The sequence below is a fragment of the Theropithecus gelada genome, chromosome 11 (genome assembly GCF_003255815.1).
Source record: "Theropithecus gelada isolate Dixy chromosome 11, Tgel_1.0, whole genome shotgun sequence".
Classification (NCBI taxonomy): Eukaryota; Metazoa; Chordata; class Mammalia; order Primates; family Cercopithecidae; genus Theropithecus; species Theropithecus gelada.
This window is the reverse complement of record NC_037679.1, coordinates 128,534,444-128,551,436: the sequence shown is the minus strand read 5'-3', so window position 1 is coordinate 128,551,436 and position 16,993 is coordinate 128,534,444. Positions and strand designations below refer to the sequence as shown.

The 16,993-nt window shown below is 33.8% G+C and overlaps 1 protein-coding gene across 2 annotated transcripts in view; it reads left to right on the top strand.

The window, feature by feature from the left end:
• CPNE8 (copine 8) overlaps positions 1 to 16,993 on the top strand; it is a 230,607-nt gene that overhangs the window by 39,491 nt on the left and 174,123 nt on the right. The window lies entirely within an intron of this gene.

The following is a 16,993-nucleotide window of genomic DNA, read 5'->3' as shown; positions in this document are numbered from 1 at the left end:
TACCTTCTTATATTGATAATTTGTGTTTCTTTTTTTTTGGTTCTTCTTGGCAAAGGTTTATCAATTATTAGTCTTTGCAATAATCAAATTTTGCCTTTAATGGTTATCTCTAATTAAAAAACAGTCACTGGTTACTGCAACTGATTTTTTTCTCATTTTTGGGTTTAATTTGATCTTTTATTTCTTTTTTGAGACACAGTCTCAGTCTCTCATCCAGGCTGGAGTGCGGTGGCATGATTTCGGCTCACTGCAGCCTCCATCTCCTGGGTTCAAGTGATTCTCATTGGTCAGCCTCCCAAGTAGCTGGGACTGCAGGTGTGTGCCACCAGGCCTGATTAACTTTTGTATTTTTAGTAGAGACAGGGTTTTGCCATATTAGTCAGGCTGGTCTTGAACTCCTGACCTGAAATTATCTGCCTGCCTCGGCCTCCCAAAGTGCTGGGATTACAGGCGTGAGCCATTGCACCCAGTGTTTCTCTTCTAAGTTCTTGAGAATGATAGCTTAACAGTTATTGTCAGTCATTTTTCTAATATATGCATTTTAGGCTAAAAATTCTCTTTTAAGAGGCTTTAATTATATCCCAGTTTGTTATGTTATGCTTCTATTACCTTCCAGATTCAAAGTTATTTTTTAAAATTTGAAAATATGTCAGACTTACAGAAAAGGTGCAAATATAGTATAAAGGATTTTTTTTCCCTTTAAACTGTTTGAAAATAAGTTGCTGACAATATGCCCCACAACATCTGAATGCTTTATTTACATAAAAGACATGTTCCTCCATAATCATAATAACCAGAATCAGGGAATTAAACTGATATGTTTCTACCATCTAATCCTCAGGATTATATAGGGGAAATATATAATGATTATAATGTATACGATATATATAATGCTAACAAGCTAATTTGACCTGTGGTTACACAGTCAGATCTTGTTGACCGTGTGCTTATGGTGCATTTCATTATATTTTTTCTATTATTTGCAGTTCCACAATTTGGCAAATTGAATCTGAAGGCTGAATAGAGATTTAGTTTCTTTAACAGATCTATTGGTGGTTGTATGAACTTTTCATTGGAAAGCAAATGATGTCTTGTTTTCACTCTTTTGTGATATTAGTATCCTTTGATGCTTAGTGCCTAGATCATTGGAGATTTTCATGTATTAGTTAGAATAATGTTACACTATACCAACATTAGCAGATTATATTGCCATTCATACTTTATTTTTTCTCTTTCAGCCATAATTTAGTCTTAGTTCTGTAAGTAATGCTCACCACTACTCTATATGTCAATATTTCTCTAGTAATTATGGTTTTATAAAAATCCATCTTTAGTAAATTCCTTAGAAAAGTTCATAGGAACAATATTTCCCTAGTTCTTTCATGTTAATAACAATTTGTGTCCTTTGTATTGGAAGAACATGAAATCTTTTGATCACATTTTCTTTCCTTGCATATATTTAATATATTATTTCATTTTTGTTCTGTCATAAAGCATTTCTGACACAAAGTTTTATGAAAATATAATTTTATTTTAAGCCATGTACTCATTCTGCATGAATGGCTAGTGGATTACTTTTCTTTTGAAAATAATATTAAGTACTTTCACTAGACTGTGTCTTGGTATTAGTCATTCAAGATTGATATTCTGAGTAGGTCATATTTTCTTTTAATATTTCAAATTGTTTTTATGCTTGAAAGTTTAATAAGTTGTTTTTAATATTCATTCTGATTTGCTTTGCTTTGATTTTTTTTATTTTCATGTGATAAGAACACTTAATATATGCCCTTTAAAAATTTTAAGTATACAGTACAGTTTTATTAACTATTGACATAGAACTTGCTCATCTTGCATAACTAAAACTTTATACCCATTGAACAACAACTCCCCGTTTTTCTCTCCCCCACAGCCAATGGCAACCACCATTCTTTGCTGTTTCTATAAGTTTGACTATTTTAGATACCTCGTGTAAGGGGAATTACACAGTATTTGTCCTTCTGTGAGTTGTTTATTTCAGTTAATATAATGTCCTCCAGGTTTATTCACGTTGCTGCATGTGGCAGGATTACCTACTTTTGTAAGCCTGAATAATATTCCATTGTATATATACCATGTTATTTTTTGCTATAAGAACACTTAATATCTACGCTTTTAGCAAATTTTTAAGTATGGAATACAGTATCGTTAACCCTAGGCACCATGCTGTACAGTAGATCTTTGGGACTTACTCATTTTTCATAACTGAAACTTAATACCCAGTCATTCTTCCCAGTTTCCCCTCCCTTCAACCTCTGGCAAACGTTCTTCTACTTTTTGCTTCTATGAATTTGACTATTTTAAATTCATCATATAAGTGGTATTTTGTAGTATCTATCCTTCTGTGTCTGGTTTATTTCACTTAGCATAATGTCTTCCAGATTCATCCATGTTGTTGCAAATGGCAGGATTTCCTTCCTTTTAAAGGCTGAATCAAGTCCCGTGGTATGTAGGCTATTGTGAATAATGCTGTAATGAACATAGGAGTGCAGATATCTCTTCAAGATTATTATTTGAGTTTTTTTGAATATACACTCAAAAGTGGGATTGCTAGACCACATGATAAATATATTTTTAATTTTTGGAAATTTCATACTGTTCTCCACAGTGGCTGCACCATTTTACAGTTCCACCAGTAGTGCACAAATGCTCTAATTTCTCCACATCCTCAACAACAATGCTTCTTTTTTTTTTTTTTTTTTTGATAATAGCCATTCTAACAGGCATGAGACAATATCTCAGGGAAATTTGAATTTACAATTCTCTAATGATTAGTGATGTTGAGCATCCTTTCATATACCTGTTGACCATTTTGTGTATCTTCTTTGGAGAAATGTTTATTCAAGTTTTTTTTTTTTTTTGCCTATTTTTAAATTGAGTTATTTGGTTGTTTTGCTGCTGAGTTTCTGATTTCTTTTTATATTTTAGTTGTTAATCCCTCATCAGATGGTACACAAATATTTCCTCCTTCTGTGGGTTGCCTTTTGACTCTGCTTTCCTTTGGTGTGGAAAACCTTTTTAATTTGAGTTACTCCCACCTGTCTAATTTTGCTTTTGTTGCTTGTGCTTTTGGTGTTATAATCAAGAATTCATGGCCCAAGATCAATGTCATGAAACTTTTACCCTATGTTTTCTTCTAGGAGTTTTATAGTTCCACATCTTACATTATGTCTTTACTTCATTTTGAGTAGTCTTTTGTGTATGTGTATTTGCATATGAATATCAAATTTTTTCTACACCATCTGTTGAAGAAATTATCTTTTCCCCATTGACACCCTTGTTGAAGATCAGTTAAACATCTATGTGTGAATTTATTTATGAGCTTTCTCTTCTATTCCAGTGATCCATGTGGCTGTTGTTTCACTACTATATTATTTTAATGACTATAGCTTTTTAGTATATTTTGAAATCAGGAAGTGTGATACCTCGAGCTTTATTCTTTTTCAACATTGCTTTAGCTATTTAGGATCTTTTGTGGTTCCATATGAATTTTAAGATTATTTTGTCTATTATTAAAAATGTCATTAGGATTTTGATAATTATTGCATTGAATCAAAGATCAAGATCACTTTGGGTAGTGTGATTATTTTGATCTTCTAATCCATTAACATGAGAGGTTTTTCCATTTCTTTTTGTCTTTCTTATTTATTTCATTAATGCTTTGTGTTCAGTGTACACAGGTCTTTTACCTTCTTAGTTAAGTTTATTACCAAGTATTTTATTCTTTCTGATTCTGTTAGAAAGAAATTATTTCTTAAGTATCTTTTTGGATGGTTCATTGTTGGTGTATAAAAGCACAACTGATTTTTGTATATAGATTTCATATCTGCAACTTATGAATTTGTTTAATATTTCTAATAGTTTTTGTGAAGTCTTTGGGATTTTTTTTTTTTTTAACCTATAAGGTCATTTGCAAACGAAGATAATTTTACTTCCTCTGTTTTGATTTGGATATCTTTTATTTCTTTGTCATGTCTAAGTGCTCTGGCTAGGATTTTCACACTATGTTGATTAGAAGTGATGAGAATTGTCATCTTTGCCTTTTTCCTGATTTTAGAGGAAAAGCTTTCAGTTTTTCACCACTGAGTATGATGTTGCCGTAGGCTTTGTGTATATGGTTTTGTTATGTTCAGGTAAAGTATTTACTAAGTATTTTCATCAGGAAACGTTGCAGAATTTTGTCCAGCGCTTTTTCTATGTCTATTGAGATAGTCATGGTATTTTATCTTTTAATCTGTTTTACTGTATATTGCATTAATTGATTTGCTTTATTTGAATCGTCCTTGTATCACAGGAAAAAAATCTCATTTGCTCATAGTATAACTGAGGTGGAAGTTGAGACTTGACTCCAGAGGTGGGGCTTAGACGCTAGACCAAATTGAGGACTAGCAAAAACAGGACTGGGGTAGAAGCAGCTTTCCATAAGATGTCTACCAATGTGCCATGTCAATTTGCCATTGCTGTGACAACACCTGGAATTAATTGCCCCTTTCCATGACAACAACCTGATGACCTAGAAGTTACCACTCTTTTCCTAGAAATTTCTACATAAACTGCTCCTTAGTTTGCATGTAGTTAAAAGTAAATATAAATATGACTGCAGAAGCACCTTTGAGCTGCTACTTTGGCACACTGCCTATTGTGTAGCCCTGCTTGCAAAGAGCAGTAACTCTGCTGCTGCTGTACACTGACACTTCAATAAAAGTTGCTGTTTAACACCACCAGCTTGCCCTTGCATTCTTTTCTAGGTGAAGTTAAGAACCTCCCAGGCTAAGCCCCAATTTTGGGGCTTGCCTGAACTCCATCACAACCATCTGTGTTAGTTAATTGGCTTTATGTGGAGGAAAAACAAACTTCCTGTCTTTAGGACAAAAGGTAGTTTTGCAACTTGGAACAATGACTCTACCAAAATTAGGCTCCTGCTTTCCCACAGAAACTGGGAGACAGAGGTGCAATTTATTTTGATGTTTACATTACATAAAGATGGCTCCTATGTTCTTGAGAAAGACATTCCCGGGTTATAAAGCTGACCAGAGTTTTCAAAATGATTTATATACATTTCAGAGAGAGAAAGTACTTGTAATTACATGTTTTCCAAAGTAAATTCTCTGAATAAAAGGAGGGAGGGAAATATTTTCTATTATCAACAGGGAGAATTAAGCCTCTTATTTATTTTTTTTAGATGGAGTCTTGCTCTTGCCTCCCAGGCTAGAGTGCAGTGGCACAACGTCAGCTCACTGCAACCTCCGCCTCCTAGGTTCAAGCAATTCTCGTGCCTCAGCCTCCTGAGTAGCTGGGATTACAGGTGCCCACCACCATGCCTGGCTATTATTTTTTTTGTATTTTTAGTAGAGATGGGGTTTCGCCATGTTGGCCAGGCTGGTCTCAAACTCCTGACCTTGTGATCCGCACGCCCTGGCCTCCCAAAGTGCTGGGATTATAGACGTGAGCCACCACCTCTGGCCTAACCTTCTTATTTTTAATTTTTGGTTTGTGTTTGTCTTTACATAAGAAATAATACAGAGAAATCCTATGTCCTGTTTCCTCACTTTCCCCAAGTGGTAATATCTTAAAAACTCTAGTACATTATCACAACCAGAATATCGACATTGATAAAGTAAAGAAATAACTATAATGTAGTTCAGTGTTTTTAGTTGTACTTTGCAAGAAAAATAGAGAAATGACTCCATCTTTCTGGAAATGAAAGTCCCATCCTTAACAATTTCTTTGATAGACAATCAATAAACAATGACTGAGATCTATGGTTTATTTATAGTCAATATATTTGTGTACTGCCAATTATATTACAAAATAAAATATGAATTATTTGAGTTGTAGCTATGATTTTAATTAGGTGTGTCTCTTTCTTGTGTAAAGGCTACATTGGCATGAATAATACTGATATGTTTTGTTGACATTTATGTATGTTAAATCAGTGCGTGATAGGGTTTTGCTATATGAATCAGTAACATGTGAAGGAAAAGTATGAAGGTTCTCAATGTAGGTTGCTAGCCCTTTATTTTGAAAATTAAGGAAAAAGACAACAAGATTAAGGTAAACATCTACTCTATTATCATAATTTATTCCTAACTAAAGAGCATTTATCTTTACCCAAAATATATCTAGGCTGTATATTGGAAAAAAAAAACAAAACCCTGATACTGATAGTATAGTCCAGTTAGAAACTTTATGCAGTCACAATTTTCTTTAAATGTGATGCGTCTAAAGTTTTAAATAAAGATAAATCACAACATGAGATTTTGTGATAGTACATGTATATTGAAAAACCACAGCCTAAAATTTTATTCCATAGTTAATCATTGATATAGTAGCTGTCTTTTCCAAGTTTTAAATGTGGTGATCAGTTTCTTGCAAACAACATGAAGTACAGAACAATGTCCAACCTATTTGTATTTTTATTTTATGGGGATTATAAAAAATTCAATTTACATAGGCATTTTGAAAAATTTATAAGCACTACTGTCAAATTTATTTTATCAATTCAGAATATTATAGGAAAACTAAGAAAAATCTAAGGTTCTGCCCTCTGGCAACCCATGCCATTAGTTGGTGATACCAGGTGTCTAGCTAGTGAGGATTATAGACAAGGATGATCCTTTTAATATGCTATTGAATTTGGTCTGTTTGTATTTTCCTGAGGATTTTTACATCCATATTCACAAAGGATATTGGTCTTGTCTAGGATATTGGTCTTGTCTTTTCCAGTTGTGCCCTTGTCTAGTTTTGGTATGATGATAATGCTGACTTCATAAAATGAGTCTGAAGGTATTTCTTTTTTTTTTTTTAATATTTTGGAAAGAATTTAAGGAAGATTGATATTGATTCTTGTTTAAATTGTTGGTAGCATTCATCAGAGAAGCCATCAAGTCCCAGGCTTTTCCTTTTGATTACTGCTTTTGAGGTTGTTGATTACTGCTTCAATCTCTTATTCACTATTGGTCTGTTCAAGTTTCTTATCTTTTCATGATTCAGCCTAGGTTATATGTTTCTAAGAATTTTTCCATTTCTTCCGGGTTATTCAATTTGTTGGCTAAAGTTGTTCATAATAGTCCCTTATGATCATTTTTATTCCTGTACCATCACTTGTCATGTTTTCTCTTTCATTTATTATTTTATTTGTGACTTCTCTCTTTTTAAAATTAGTTTAGGTAAGGGCTTGCCAATTGTTTTGTTTATTCTTTGGTCCCTTTAAATCTCTTTAAGTTGTTTCATTAAATTTTCAAGTTTTTGTTTTAACTTTTAATTGGCAATAGTTGCATATTATATATTTATGGGATACAATGTGATATTTTACATGTTTACATTATGGGAATAATTAAATCAGGTTGTTTAAGAAATCCAGTACCTCACCTACTTAGTATTCTTTTTGTGGTGAAAACATTTAAAATCTTCTCTTAGCAATTTTGAAATATACAGTGTGTTATTATTATAGTCACTTTTTTCTACAGTAGATCATTAAAACTTATTCCTCCTGTTTAACTGAAATTTTGTACACTTTGATCAACATCTTGCCTTTCCACATGCTGTGTTGTGCATGGATTTATTTCTGGACTCTGTATCCTGTTCCACTGGTCATTTTATGTTGTTATGCCAATAACATGCTGTGTTGGTAACTATAGCATTGTAGTAGATTTTGAAGTCAGGTAGTGTGATGCCTTCAGCTTTGTTTTTTTTTTTCTCAAGGTTACTTTGGCTATATGGGATCTTTTGTGGTTCTGTATAAAACTTAGGATTGTATTTTCTATTTCTGTGAAAAATGACTTGGAATTTTGATAGAGATTGCATCACTTATGTAATATGGCCGTTTTAACTATATTACATTTTCAGTCCATGAACATAGAATAGTTTTCCATTTATTTGTGTCATAATTATTTCTTTCATCAGTGTTTTGTTTTTATTATACCGGTTTTTCACCTTTTTGGTTAAATTTACTCCTCAGTATTTTGTGTTTTTTTTTTAATGTTATTGTGAATGGGATTTTCTTAATTTACTTTTCAGATAATTTGTTGTTAGTGTAAAGATACACTACTGATTTTTCTGTGTTGATTTTGTATCCTGTAACTTTACTGACTTCATCAGTTGAAATAGTTTATTGGTGGAGTCTTTAGAACTTTCTCTATATAAGATCATGTCATTAGCAAATAGAAACAGTTTCACTTCTTTCTTTCCAATTTGCATACCTTTTATTTCTTTTTCTTGTCTAATTGCTCTGGCTAGAACTTGCAGTCCTAGGTTAAGTAGAAGTGTGAGAGTGAGCATCCTTGTCTGGTTCCTGAATTAGAGGAAAAGCTTTCAGTATGATGTTAGCTGTGGGCTTTTCATAAATGTCTTTTATTGTATAGAGGTTTATTCCTTTAAAACTTGTTTTGAATTTTTTATCTGGAAACATTCTTGAATGTTGTTAAAAGTCTTTTCAGCTCCATTGAGTTGATCATATAGTTTTCGTAATTCGTTCTGTTAATGTACTGTATCATCTTTATGGAGTTGTGTATGTTGAACCATCCTTGCATCCCAGTGATAAATCCCACTTATGATAAATGATTCTTTTAATGTGCTGTTGAATTCAGGCTGATAGTATTTTGTTAAAAATTTTTGCACCTGTGATCATCATAGACAGCTGCCTTTAGTTTTCTTTTCTTATAATGTTTTTGTCTGGCTTTGGTATCAGGGTGTATTAGTCAGGGTTCTCTAGAGGGACAGAACTGATAGGATAGATGTATGCATAAATGGGAGTTTATTAAGCAGTATTGACTCACACAATCACAAACCACTGGTGTGAGTCCAAGAGTCCAAAAGCTGAAGAACTTGGAGTCTGATATTTGAGAGCAGGAATCATCTGGCACGAGAAAAAGATGAAGGCCGGAAGACTCAACAAGTCTACTTTTCCATGTTTTCCTGCTTGCTTTCTTCCAGTGTACTGGCAGCTGATTAGATGGTACCCACCCAGATTGAGAGTGGGCCTGCTTCTCCCAGTTCACTGACTCAAATGTTAATCTCCTTTGGCAACACCCTCACAGACACACCCAGGAGCAATACTTTGCATCCTTCAATCCAACCAAATTGACACTCAGTATTAACCATCACACAGGGCAATGCTAGACTTGTAAAATGAGTTTGGAAGCATTCCCTTTTCTTCAGTTTTTGGAAGCGTTTTAGAAGGATTGTATTACAGATTGATTGTCCTTAATCTGAAAGCTCAAAATCCAAAATACTCCAAAATTTGAAACTTTTTGAGTGTTGGCATAGTGCCACAAGTGGAAAATTTTACTTGTGACCTCATCTGATGGGTCACAGTAAAATGCGATCAAAACTTTGTTTCATGAACAAAATTACTAAAGTTACTGTATATGATTGCCTTCAGCATATGTGTATAAGACATACACTGAAGCATAAATAAGACACACACTAAACCATAAAACAAAGGAGTTTCATGTTTAGACTTGGGTCCCATTCCCAAGATATCCTAATATGTATATACAGTATTCCAAAATTTGAAAAATTCTGAAATCTGAAACACTTCTGTCCCAAGCATTTCAGATAAGGGATAATCAACCCGTATTTTTTCTTTTAATATTTGGTAGAATTCTGTGTGAGTCATCTGGTCCTTGTTTTTCCTTTGATGGGATATTTCTTTTCTATTATTATTGATTTAACCATTTTATTCTTTATTTGCTTACTCAGGTTTTTTCTCTTTTTTTAATTCAGTCTTTTTGGGTTGTATGTTTCTGTGAATTTATCCATTTTACCTAGGTTATCCAATTTGTAGGTAACTTGTTTATAGTTGTCTTTCATGATCTTTTGTATCTCTGTGGTATCAGTTGTAATGCCTCCTCTTTCATTTCTGAATTTATGTATTTGTCTTCCCTTTTTTTCTGTCTGACTAAAAGTTTGTCAATTTTGTTTACCTTTTCAAAAAATCAATTCTTAGTTTTATTGTTATTTTCTATTATCTTTCTAGTCTCTATTTTATTTATTCTTGTCTGATCTTTATTATTTTCTTCCACAGACTTTGAGCTTAGTTTTTTCTTTGTTTTCTAGTTCTGTGAGGTATAATGTTGTTTATTTGAGATCTTGGTCTGCTGTAGGCTGCTATGATCTATTACGTAGAGCTGGAACAGAAGTTCTCATTTCTGATGATAATTGCTGCATGTGGTATATGAAAAATTAGAGATAATGCAAAGGTTTGAATGATTTTATATTTTTCTAGGGGGGGTTTACTTTTACTTATGTAGATACAGAAAGGCTAGTAAAAGTTCACCTTAATTCCTTAAACATTTGAATGATGCTAATCTGGCTTTCATTGCTCCTGAGGGTTGTTCTTCTGATTTATCCTTCTCGATTGTAGCCCTTTGGAATCCCAGCCTAAAGGTTTGTTGACTTATTTTTTTTTTTTGGTAATTTTTCTCTCTCACTTTTTAAAGGTTTAGACATATTATAAATGGAAAGAAATATAGACCGAACATGCATATACACTGCTAAAATCTCTGACTAGTTTGGCCTTTTTTTTTTCCCCCCAAAAAGAGCCTTTTAGGGCTTCTTTCCTGGCCTCTCTTTTGTCCATGTTTTTTTGTTTCATAAATTATAACCTTTTGTTAGGTCTCTGGTGCTTCCAAAATGATTTTTAAAAATATTTCGTCTACTTTTTCTAGTTGTTCTCGGGGGAGAGTTGGTGTAAGACAACATAATTTGTCACTGGCAGAGTAAAAGTTTGCTCTGATCAGTCGTGAATGAAAATAATTCTCAGGCTTAGTTTTGCAATGTTTCTATTTTCCTGCAAAATTCATAGTACAAAATTAAATTAAATAAAATTCACAAAAATAAACATTGAGAATTTAAAAATATCAGTGCTCAAACTGTGCCTAGAGATCATATTTTATGCAATACTTTCGGGAAAAGGAGAAAGTATTGTAAAAGTTTTACAAAGGGAATAATGAAATTTAATAATTCTGAAATATCTAAGAATTATTGCCCTGGAAGAGTTTTAAAGATAATTGATCAAAAGTTTGTTTTGAGTTTATGAAATTCATTGTTGTTTATTTTGTAATGAATGCTAGTCCACAACATTTATAGAGCATCTGTGTGAACTGTTTTGAGATATTCAAATACTTCAGGGTTGGTGTCAATACATTATATTTTTTCAAGTTTATTTTCAATTGGATTTATATAACCATTTAAATTAAAATAATCTAACTTAACATAGTCTGCCCAGTTCATTTAAAGATGTTTTGTCTCACATAAATGAACATCCAACTGATATGTTATAAAATTAATTCATATTTCCCAATAAGGATCTCTTGGATAAACTGAATCAGTTTTTTTTTTTTTCATTCGGAGGGTGAAACATGTTACTAATCAAATAATTAATAGCAAGTAATGACATGTTAAGTTTCATAAGATATTTTTATTTTAAAGTATATGATAAAACTTTAATAATTGTTTTAACTAAAGTTTTAAAACACTATAATATAATTTTAAATGCTGGTAGAATTTAGTTCTATGTTTTATGTGTGAAAATTACAGAGACATGATGTAGGTACTCATTTGTTGGTGGTTAAAGATTTAGGTGACTTCCTAGAAACAGAAGATCCTAAAAATTGAATGACAGTCACTTATGTGAAATATTTTGTCATAACCAAGAACATTAGAAGGAAGTCATTTTACTTCTCTCTCTCTCTGTGTGTGTGTGTAGTGTGTACATGTATTTTTATATCTGTAGCTACATCTCATTGATCTGTAGTATTGTAAGATCTAGATAAAGCTTTCAGATGTTCTACTTGTTATAATAAAGTGAGTTTTGGATTATTGGATTGTGAAAAAAATGTCTTGGAGAATGAATTATATAACAGAAGTATATCTCTTTCTCTTGGAAGAAGAGGGCTGTGGATTCTCTGGTGAGGTCAGTGTTTTATTTCCAAGAGGAAGAGTATGAGAATGTAAACCTTCTGTGTATAGCTGTGTGTGTTTGTATGTTTGGTATCCTTCATGCAAGTTGGATATTTATAGTCCTAAATTGCGCTTTTAGATTAAATTTATCTTAATATTATGTCAGAATATTCTGCTTGCTGTACTCATCTATTTTAGTCTTGTCTAATCTCTGGAAACTGTGGCCGTATATCATGGCTGCTAAGATTTAATTATAACGTAATAATTGAATTAAAGATGTGCAGTTGTTCAGATGACCTTTTTTCTTCATCACTTTCACTTCAGTTGACAAGTGAATGTGAGACTGGATGGTTGTGCTGGGCCTTCATAATATATTAAAACTTTCTGAACATTTAAATCAAAACATAGTTCATCTGCTTGGTGCCATAAATAGATGAAGTTACTGAGTGTTCTTCCCATTACTACTTCTCTTAATAATCAGTTGATTTAGAAATGAGGAGTATTTCTATTCTATTATTTTCTGCAACATTTGTTCCTGAATTGGGAAAGTAGCTATTTATCCGATTAGCTCAAGCATAAAACAAAGGAAAACTTTGAAAGACTTGATTGTGAATTGTTTTTCATTTTTTGCTTGGAATTTTAAAGGGAACATTGTTTTATGGTTTTAACAAATTTAAGTTTACATACTTGTTTTTCAAATAACTGAAAATTTTCATACTTGGTGAATAAAAGAATAGTTTCCTAACTACAAGATTACGAAAACGTAATACAGTATCATTATGTAAAAGCGCTTGGCTTCCACATATTTGTACATGTACATTGTGCCTGTGCCAGAGGTTATTGTAATTAGATTCGTAAGTACTTTTGATAATCTAGTATTATTGATACTCAGAACAAGACTTTTTAGGACACAAGTTAAAATTCTTTAAAATGTAGCTGTTTCTGGGTGTATAACATCAATAAATATTATTAATAATTGTCTTTCCTTAAAATTTTACACCCCTTTGATAGGCATACAATGATATGCCACTGCACATTTTCCAAAGAATTAGCAATTATTTATTTAGTAGTATAAGACATTAGCTAAGATGTAAATTTTATTTCAAGTCAAAAAGATTAATCACTTGGTTGATATAGCTAATACATTCCAGCATCCAGGAAATAACCGACATATTTCCCATGAGCTGAACTAGTCATAACATATGTGTAGATTTCTTATTATTTCCAGTTTTCACTTTTTATAATAAAGTGAACTAAAAAACAGGAAAGCTGCCTGAAAGTTTTTTGTTTCTGATTTTAAAAGTAAATTGTACTCATTGCAAGAAATTGGGAAAACCCAGAAATGCATAACACATTTTTAAAGATTAGATGATAATCATTACATTCTCGTACACTGTATTCTATTTTTTTTCTGTATATATATATACACACACATATATATGCATATATATGCTTATGTTTTAATCAAATTGGCATTATGCTACACATATACCAAAATTGGTATTATACTATACATTACCCTTGATATTTTTTCTGAACAATATGTCTCAGATCTCTTTTATTTAACCATTTGTTCAATTTTATTCAAGTGTAAATCAAACACATATCTGTGTCCTGTTCTTTCATGAAGCTTACTGTCTAGTGGGGGAAACATAAACATTTTATTTTTATTTTTATTTTTTTTTTGAGATGGAGTTTCACTCTTGTTGCCCAGCCTGGAGCGCAATGGCGTGATCTTGGCTCACCGCAGCCCCCTGGGTTCAAGTGATTCTCCTGCCTCAGCCTCCCGAGTAGCTGGGATTACAGGCATACGCCACCACGCCCGGCTAATTTTGTATTTTTTTTTCTTTTCTTGTTTTTTTTGAGACGGAGTCTCACTCTGTCTCCCAGGCTGGAGTGCGGTGGCGCGATCTCGGCTCACTGCAAGCTCCACTTCCCACGTTCACGCCATTCTCCTGCCTCAGCCTCCTGAGTACCTGGGACCACAGGCACCTGCCACCATGCCCGGCTAATTTTTTGTATTTTTAGTAGAGATTGATTTCTCCATGTTGGTCAAGCTAGTCTTGAATTCCCAACCTCATATGATCTGCCCACGTTGGCCTCCCGAAGTGCTGGGATTACAGGTGTGAGCCCCATGCCCAGCCAACATAAACATTTAAATGTATAATATCAAAATATAAGTTTTATTAAGGGGGAAGACAGGTCCTGTGAGAGAGACTAACTTTAAGAATGGAGCACCTATTTCAGATTGATGTTTAGAGCTGGTGTACTGACATTTAAGTAGGGGCTTTATAAAGGATGAGGAAAAAGCCATTCAAGAATGGGGTTAAGAACATTCTAGTAAGAGGAAATAGCAGGTGCAAAGGCCATGAGGTGGGAAAGGGTTTGGTGTGTAAAAGGGCCTACAAGAAAGCCAGGAGGCTGGAGCAGAGAGAAAGAAGGGATACTGCCTATAATGAGGTTAGAGAGGAAAATAGGAGCCAAGACCTGTAGACCAAAGAAAAGAGATTTCATTATAAGTACTATGGGAAGCCATTAAAAATTTTTGGCTGGTGGAATGACATGGACATGTTTACGTTTTCAAAAGATTACTCTGGATTGGAAGGAGAACAAAAGAAGAAGCAGAAATGTAAGTTAGGAGGCTCTTTGGGTAGACCATGAGAGGGACGAAAAGCTTGAATTAGGCTGATAATAGGAGCTATGGAGAGAAGTAAACAGCTGTGAGGCATATTTTGGAGTTATAACTGATAACTTATGAGCTAGTGATGAATAGGAGTTGGCAGATTAAAAAGAAAGACTTGAGATTGATGACTTTCATTTATGGCCTGATAAATCAAGCGGATAGTGGTAGCATTTATTGACAAGAAGTAAACTTGGTAAGCCACCAGTATTAGGGTGATATTTGTGATACAAAATAATTATTTTATGTTTGGATGATACTTTTGAGGGATCTATAAAACAACCACTTATATAAGTTAAGAAAGCAGTTGTATGCATGAGTCTGTACCCAGAAGTGAGTCTCAGAGCTGATGACATGCCTTTGGAAGTTATCGTGTAGATGGTATTTGAAACCGAAGAAATTATCCTGGTCTGTTTTGTGTTGCTATAACAGAATACCTGAGACCAGGTAATTTAAAAAGAAGAGAAATTTATTTTCTCACAGTTCTGAAGTCTGGGAAGCCCAGGATCAAGGCACTGGCATCTGGCGAGGGCATTCTTGCTGTATCCTAACATGATGGAAGGCAGAAGGGCAAATGATGGCCAAATGCTGTATGAAGCCTCTTTCATAAGGGCCTTCATTCCATTCATAAGAAAGGTGCCCTCATGGCCTAATCACTTCTTAAATGCTCTGCATCTTAATACTGTCATGTTGGTAACACCTGAATTTTGGAAGGGATACATTCAAACTATAGCAGAAACAGATGAAATAACCTAATAAAAAGTGATTGTATGGGGAACAAGAGTGCCTTGAACTGAGCTCTGCCAATGAGATGTTGAATACTTGAGAATCTGAGAAGAGGAGAAACACAGAGGAATGTGGTGTCAAAAGTCAGGAAAGACGGCTTCTAAAAAGAATGAGTGGACAGCTGTGCCACGTACTGTGGAGAGGTCTGGCAAGATGAGGGCCAGAAGCGACCACTGAATTTGGCAATATGAAGGTCACTGGTAATATCATCAAAAACAATTTCAGGACTGTGTGTTAGAAGACATATTGTTATGGATATAGTCATAATTTATAGATGATTTGCTAAAACCAGGATTTTAATGGCTACAAATTAATCTTCACTAGAGATAGCAGAGTATACTTAGTCACTCCTATTGCTGAGGAGCAGCATTCTATGAATAATAGGCTTGTGTGCGTTTTAAGGGCTAATAGGCTCTGGGGAGTTGCTGGCTGCACCTCAATGGGGCTTACTGTGGGAAATTTCACTTCATTTTAAAAAATTCTCTCTGAGTGGGAGTTTGGGTTAAAAATCGAAATACTTGGGAATGTGGGTACTGGCTGAGTTTCTCTTTGAGAGTGTTGTGCATTTGCAACTTCAGTGCTCTCTGCTCTGGTCTGGAACCCATCTTTCCTCTCAGCAGTAGGAAGAGTGGGAGGGTGGAGGGTCCCTCTTGTTTATACTTGAACTTACTGACCTCTGCACAGTTGTCTTGAAGTACACGAGCACTGCCAGCCCCTGGTTATTTGGGTATATTCTCTTATTCCGACTCCCTTCAAATTAGAAAATTAAAATGGATAGGCTCATTGTTGGATCTTCTCCAGGGCCTATGTTTTATGCTTAAATAGAGGAGAGTCCTAGAAAGAATGCAGATTTCATAGCCAAAGTGACTTAGGTTGAAACTCTGCCTTAATTTTCTTATCTCTAAAATGGGCTAGTTCTGTCATGCAGAATTATAGTAAATATTTAAAGTAGCGTGTGAAAAGTGCTTGGAACAAAGTAAACACTCAATAACTGGTGGCTGTAATTGATATTATTGTTTAAAGTAAATTCTTGATATTATTGAAATGTTGAATTAGTGACTTGGGTTATAATTTGTCTGTATGATATTGTTCTGTGATATAAAACATTGTCCAATGGCATAGACCTCTGAAAATTTTTTCTTTTTGGGGGTGATCCGTTGGAAGTAGCCTTAGTAAATCCTATGTCATCAATATTTTGTACTATGGTTTTACTATTACAATTTAAGAAAGCTTCACATTTTAATGGATTAGCACAGTTCTTCTGTTTTCCTATTAAAAAGATAATATTTCATTGGACTTTAATAAAAGTTGATTCGTGATAAGACAGCATGCTTCATTGCCTAATGTTGCTCAGAACTAAAGTTAAAATTCTCTCATTAGAATTCCATGGGAGTTGGGAGGGAAGAATGTAAGCCAAGGATGGAAAAGAGATGTAAATTTTATATTTGTGCTCTATCTTTGGGAGAAGTGCCAAATGGCCTTCTTTCACATTGAAAGGAGGGAGGACTAGAAAGTGTAATATTTTTTCCTGTTTTCCACTTGCCCTAAGATGGAGAGACTTAGTTTTTCTAAGCTAAAGTGCAGCAT